The sequence below is a fragment of the Micropterus dolomieu genome, linkage group LG03 (assembly GCF_021292245.1).
Source record: "Micropterus dolomieu isolate WLL.071019.BEF.003 ecotype Adirondacks linkage group LG03, ASM2129224v1, whole genome shotgun sequence".
Classification (NCBI taxonomy): Eukaryota; Metazoa; Chordata; class Actinopteri; order Centrarchiformes; family Centrarchidae; genus Micropterus; species Micropterus dolomieu.
The window spans coordinates 34849381-34856976 of NC_060152.1; positions in this window are offsets into that span (position 1 = coordinate 34849381).

Genomic DNA, 7596 nt, shown 5'->3' on the forward strand with positions numbered 1-7596 from the left:
AAAGTTTTGTTCATTATTTCACTGTAGGATCAACTGATGACCAGCTGCTCTGTCTGCCTTCATTAAGATTTTATATATAATATATAATATAGTACACATAAAACTCCTGAGGTGGATTAACAGGCTGTTTACAAGGTGTTTACTATAGAAATGTGATTAATTTCCTTCCGCTGCTGCAGAATAACCAAAGAAGACAAAGTTCAGGTCAGCAGAGTTAACAACTTCAAATTCTTCTGCAGCAGTGGAAGGAAAGGAAGTACTGAATGTATTATTTCAATGTAAACTACAAACATGGGGGTGCTCTTTAACACTTTAGCGTATGTCAACACAGAGCAGCTGACACAATCATTTTTTATGCGAAGAAAGAATATCATCATGTGTTCCATTTGCCGAATTTAGACGGTGTTTCACAGAGTTTACAAAGTTTCCCCTAAATCAACACCTCATTCATTTTTTAAAGGGAGTCTGGGGCAGATCTGCCGCCACCTCAAATTAATCACGTGCAGGTTTTGCTGCAGAGAGCAGTGATCAGTGACCCGTATTTATCAAGCTTCTCAGATTTGCTCATAAGAACGCTGCTAGGAACTGACTTAAGAGTAAAAAAATTCTTGGCTCAAAGCTTAAAAGTTACTTATCGAGCATCTCGGTCCTAATTTGAGCGACGTTCAGGACTAAATCTTAAGTGTCAGTCTGAGAGCTGATTCACGACTCTTTGCTGTGCCGCAAACAGGATTTTGGATGACGATGTAGACAAGGACCAATCACTGAAGAGAGTTCCTTTAAGAATATTCTCAGATAAATTCACATTGTATGGTGAAATTCCTCAGAGGACTTGATGAAAGGCGTGACAGTGTGTGGAGCTGTAATTGTTTCCATGACTATTCGGCTCATTGATGGTTGTAACGAGCCGTAGAGATGACGTCCCTCACCAACTCGCTGACAAAGATTATGCCTGTGCTGTCCGACCCCGTCTAATTAACTAATTAACTTAATTAACATTCTTCGTCTCCTGAAAGATTTGCCATCACATCCCCCTGCTGGCAGCTCCTGACCACTTGAGAGACCTCTGGAGCTTCTTAAATAACAGGGAGAGTGAAAATGTGTTACGACTGTATGTGTTTCTCTGCGCTTTCTCCATGTTTTCTGCCCTAGTTCTGCCTCTGAAGTACTTCAGCTGATTGCTGAACGAGGTCCACGTGGGCTTGGAAGGCGGTCTTTAAAAGCTCCTGTGCAAGCGTCAGAAAAGAGGCTTCTTGATTCGGCGCTGCTGGTCTTGCTGCCTTTTGGTGTTCTCAATTTATTGTCTTGTTATGTTAATAAATTCCCCTGATTTGGTTGTTTTGAAGGTGTTTGTGTTAAGTTTGGGTCAGTGTTGGGGTGTTCTTCGCCCCATGTTGCCACCAAAGGGTGGGGCGTAACAGAGTGTTTCTTAGCTTTAAGAAATTTAATAACTTGCTTTTATTCTTAAGTTTAAAAGTCGGAGTAAATGTCATGAATTCTCAGCAGGAAAGACTAAGATGGCACTTTGAGAAGCTTGATAAATACGGCAAAGTCGATCGTTTATTACCTGGATACAGATCAGGTTTTAACAGCGGCTAAAAATGTTCAATCAATGAAGACATAAACTTTCGCCTCTGATCACTGAAACTAAGTGCTGCCTACTGATGGAACTGCTAACAAGTCATGTGTTTAGACATTATTATGAAGTCTAGCAGGAAGTTTGACACACGTCACGCAGCCGTTAACCAGAAAAAAGCAGATCAGAGAAACATTTAATCAACAGACACTGTTTAAAACAGATGTGACCCTTCAGGTTTATGTTGCGACCCCCGTGGGGGTCCCAACCACATGTTGGGCTCCAGTGTTCTCTGTGATCAAAAACCATCAATAACTCAGGGTCATTTTTAAGGAGCCTCTGACGAAGATCGGGGCACGTTACCAACCTCCAAAATCAAAATGTACAAATACTAAATTAGATTTTGTTTATTTACACAACGATAAACTGCACGCCCAGAGGGCTGATGGGAAATCTCCTCCCAGTCTCACTGCTGCAGACAAAACAACTGACAGCTGAACATCAGCATCAATGAGTCACGTTTTAGGAGAGACAGGTTACACGTTAAAACACAAACAGTGAGACAGATTCGGAGTCTCAGTTCAAGTTCAATAAAGTCTGAATGAATCGTCTAGTTTTTACATTCAGGACCGAAACATTTGAAAAAGAAGAAAATGAGGAACTGATCCTCTCAGATCAACCTAATGATCCCGAGTGTTTCAGGTCTTACCCCATCACGGAGTCTGACGTGTAGCAGCTGAATGAAGGTGGTGATGAAGACGACGAAGATTCTCTAACTTTCTGATCTGCTGCTGAAGAGTCCGGACAGTTTTTGTGGTGGAAATCAGCGACCTGATTGGATGATGGCGGTGTGATGTCACTGCTGATGCTTTTTGCTTGTATAATTCTGAATAAGTGTGGACGTGTTGCAGCGACCGAGGAGATGAATCTATCAATAGATCTGCAGACAGAACACAGAACACAGGCCACCAGCTGAGGGTTCCTCGGGGAGACCAATCGATCAGCAGACAGCAGGACTCGTTGATTATTCAGTCGTAATTTATTATTCCACCAAACACAGAAGTCCTGAGAGGCGGGCGGGTGAGAGAGGAACTGAACTTTCAATAGAGACAACTCTAAACAGTGTGTGCATCACAGTCTGTGTTCTGAGTTTGTGGAAAGGATGGAAGCAGTTGCTAAAACAAGAGCGCACACGTTAAAAAGGTTAAAGAGTTAGAAAAACACTTTTTAAAAAGAAATGAGGATGAGGAGAGGTGGCTGAGTGTGGGTTCCTGGACTGACTGGGCTGATGGTTTGTCTGGTGTTTATAATGACTGTATGTTGGTTCTCTTGCTATGAATACATATTAAATAATGATATATATCCAGTATATACAGGAAGTATTTAGAGTTGGATAAGGGCTGGGAAAAATAACAAGCTTCTCCTTCGCTCCTATTCAGACATCTTGCACATATTGTTCATAACACTTCAAAGATATTCTTTTTCCTTTTGCATGCCGCAACAAAATTACTGTAATTTTCATATTTTCTTTTTCTTTTTGTTCGAAATAATGAAATAAAGAACAAAAGCAGGTCAACGTCAGTAATAATTCGTCTCTTCCCAGCAAACTGAACAAACGTTCGGACTCAGGCGACTGACGACCACGACTGTTGTTCCATCAGCCAGGAGCACTAACGACCCAGGAGGCATCCATCACCACCTTGTTGACGAGCCCACAGAGGTTAAACAGCTGGGACTCCCTGAAGCCTCCTGGATGAGAGACGACGTGTCTTCAGGTATCTTCAGCCAGGCTGCCCTTGATTTAAACCTTTGATGGGGAACTTTTGCCTGGATGGCAGAGACGCTTTAATGTGTGATATTAGTACTTTTACTGAAGTAAATTTACATTGTAACAGAGTATTTTACACTCTGGTATTAGTAGTTTTACAGTAGTAAAATTTATCTGTACAGTGTGGTATTAGTACTTTTCCTGCAGCATCTGAATATTTCTTCAATCCGATATGACCTTGTTAAAAACTGACTCCAGACCAGGATGCAGCTGCTGACCCACTGTGATATTTAAAACAACAGGTCAACGTTTGGGGACATTTTGTTTGAAGACTCAACACGTCGAGGTGCTGAAGGTGGATTCTTGATTGGACGAGGCCCGGTCTACGAACTCCAGGCGGTGTTTCCTGAGGGGACGACATGTGACGGCGTGGAGTTTTTCCCTGTAAAGAGCTGAGGGGAAGTCCACATGAAGGGTTCAGAGTCTTTCTGGGAAACCTTCATGTGACTGAGAGGATGACAGATTCTGGTTTAACCACTTCTTCATGCCGGATTTGGTGTTTCTAAGCAGAAGTGATGGAAAGTACAGAAGAAGTTCAGCCTCTGAAGCCTCACTGACGTATAAAATCATTATAATGAAAGTGTAACTCTGGGGATTTTACTCTCTGTATTTTACTTATTGTCCTCAGATCTCATGTTTAGACTCAAACCAGCAGTGAAAGAATCGCCTAACGAGTCTTGATGTCTCCTCTTCCTCTGAAGCAGAGACACCATTAAACCAGTGAGCCTCACTGCTGCACTGGTTCACATGATCCTTCATCACCAAGAACACTCTGTAGTTTATTCTGGCTCAGTCCCACAGACCCCGTCCTGCTGCCCAAAATACTCACCAGAGCGCCACCATGAGGATTGATGTTAAGTCAACATGTTCTCAGCTGAACGACCAGGTACCTTCAGGGTCCATACGAGACACCCTGGACTTAAAGCTAACTCCCCTGTATCATCAACTATCTGAAACCAAAAGCGAAAGTTATTTTATATTTCAACCAAGACCACGATCTTTCCTAAACCAAACCCAGACCATGATCTTTCCTAAACCAAACCAAGACTACGATCTTTCCTAAACCAAACCAAGACCACGATCTTTCCTAAACCAAACCCAGACCATGATCTTTCCTAAACCAAACCAAGACCACGATCTTTCCTAAACCAAAGCAAGACCACGATCTTTCCTAAACCAAACCAAGACCACGATCTTTCCTAAACCAAACCAAGACCACAATCTTTCCTAAACCAAACCAAGACCACGATCTTTCCTAAACCAAACCAAGACCACGATCTTTCCTAAACCAAACCAAGACCACGATCTTACCTAAACCAAACCAAGACCACGATCTTTCCTAAACCAAACCAAGACCATGATCTTTCCTAAACCAAACCCAGACCATGATCTTTCCTAAACCAAACCAAGACCACGATCTTTCCTAAACCAAAGCAAGACCACGATCTTTCCTAAACCAAACCAAGACCACGATCTTTCCTAAACCAAACCAAGACCACGATCTTTCCTAAACCAAACCAAGACCACGATATTTCCTAAACCAAACCAAGACCACGATCTTTCCTAAACCAAACCAAGATCACAATCTTTCCTAAACCAAACCAAGACCACGATCTTTCCTAAACCAAACCAAGACCATGATCTTTCCTAAACCAAACCAAGACCATGATATTTCCTAAACCAAACCAAGACCATGATCTTACCTAAACCTTTCACCAGTTAACGTCTCCGGTGGCGACTCACATCAGCCGCCATCTGCCTTCACCTTCAGACTCAGGACATTTATTTTTACGTTTTCTCTAAAGTCTTTCTAAGAATCAGTTTTTATTTCCTTTTTATTAGTTTAGTTATTTTAGTGAACTATGCTGCTCTCTGGATGACTGTCTGGTGTTTCTCACTTGACGTCTGATGTTGATGACTTTCCTGTAGATTAAAAGTGAACTGCTTCTTCGTGTAAATCCCTTTACGATTTAACACAAACCCCTCTAGTGTCTGAGGAGGAACAGTCCTTCCCACAGTCAGCTCTCATGTGATGCTCTTCTTTTAATCCAGTCATGGATTTCTGATTGGAACGATACTGGAGCGAGATCATCTACAGATGAATCAGCGTTCAGACTCAGCTCGAGTCACTGAGACCGATTGATTAGGCGGGAAATGAAGCCATTATTGATAATCAACACATTGTTTGTGATTTGTCCAGACATGTTTAAAGACGTCACACTTTGCTGATACTTAAAGAGCAAACAATCAAAACATGATCCGTAGATCGATCAATGCTAGACCTGTAACGATTGGTCAGTTCATTGAACTATTTTGATAAATGAATAATGGTTTTAGTCATTTTTTAAGCAACAAAGCCAAACACCCGCCGGTTTCTGGCTTCTTAAATGTGACAGTTTGATGTTTTTCTAAATCATACTTCAGGGAAACGTTCAGAAATACTTTATTGATCCCCGAGAGGAAATTGTTGAACATGATGTAACTGAACATGAAATTTGAAGGCATTGCCTCGAATTCACAAGGGGCAACATTTATAGATAAAATGAATGCCCGATGATAATGTCAGGGTTAGAGTTTGGGGAAAAAGATTCAAGTGGTAAATAACGGAAAAAAGTAATCACAAATCTACAATTAAAAAACTTGAATACTCTCCGACATATAGTCAGACATTTATGAGAGAAAGAACGAACCACATCGCTACCCTTTGCTGCAACATCCATTCATTATGCATGCAGTGGAAAATTATATTATACTTCTCAAACAGATTTAGCAGTGAGGAAACACTCATGATTTCAGCCCACATCACCGTATTATCAAATGCATCCTTGAACTGGGCGTATTCAGAAGAAAGCACCAGAGAGGATTTTTTGTGACTTTAATTTCAGGGAAGTTTTGTTCCTGTAAATTCTAAACTTTCATTTCGGATTATGATCATGTTCTGTCAGTTGGACACTCCTGCCATGTGTTGTTTTATTCTGTGATATTAATCCTTGTGTGTTCATGTAAGCTGTACATCCTGTTTTATTTTGTAGTACTCTGCCTCAAGTGTTTTACTTCCTGTGTCCCTGTCTCATTCCCCTGATTGTCCTCACCTGTGTCTTGTGTCCTCGCCCCTCCTGTGCAGATACAGCGGTTGTCTTCCTGTTGTTCGGTGCTTGCTCGTTGTCCTACTTGGTGGGCGGTTACCTACCCGTGTTTCACGTCTCGTGTTTCTGGTCGCTGGACTTAATGTTTGGGTTTATGGACTACGCTCAGTTGTTGATACTGTGTTTTCTGTCAGCTTCACCTCAGTTATATGTCGCTTTTCTCTATTATAAGTAAGATAAACCGTTCTGATGTATTTGTTCCCTCACGTCTGCTCTGTAGGTCGAGGTGTCTCTGTAGCATCGCCACAGAGCTCCAGAGTGCAACCTAACAAATGTGACAGAGGAGGGAACAGAGGAGGGGGAGACAGAGGAGGAGACAGAGGAGGGGACAGAGGAGGAGGGGACAGAGGAGGGAACAGAGGAGGAGGGGACAGAGGACGAGACAGAGGAGGGAACAGATGAGGAGGGGACAGAGGAGAAGGAGACAGAGGACGAGACAGAGGAGGTAACAGAGGAGGAGGGGACAGAGGACGAGACAGAGGAGGGAACAGATGAGGAGGGGACAGAGGAGGGAACAGAAGAGGAGGGGACAGAGGAGGAGGGGACAGAGGAGAAGGCAGAGGAAGAGGGGACAGAGGAAGGGACAGAGGAGGGAACAGATGAGGAGGGGACAGAGGAGGAGACAGAGGAGGGAACAGAAGAGGAGGGGACAGAGGAGGAGGAGACAGAGGTGGAGACAGAGGAGGGAACAGAGGAGGAGGGGACAGAGGAAGGGACAGAGGAGGGAATAGATGAGGAGGGGAAAGAGGAGGGGACAGAGGAGAAGACAGAGGACGAGGAGACAGAGGAGGGGACAGAGGAGAAGACAGAGGAGGAGGAGACAGAGGAGGGGACAGAGGAGGGAACAGAGGAGGGGACAGAGGAGAAGACAGAGGAGGAGGAGACAGAGGAGGGGACAGAGGAGGGAACAGAGGAGGGGACAGAGGAGGGAACAGAGGAGGAGGGGACAGAGGACGAGACAGAGGAGGGAACAGAGGAGGAGGGGACAGAGGACGAGACAGAGGAGGGAACAGATGAGGAGGGGACAGAGGAGGAGGAGGCGGAGG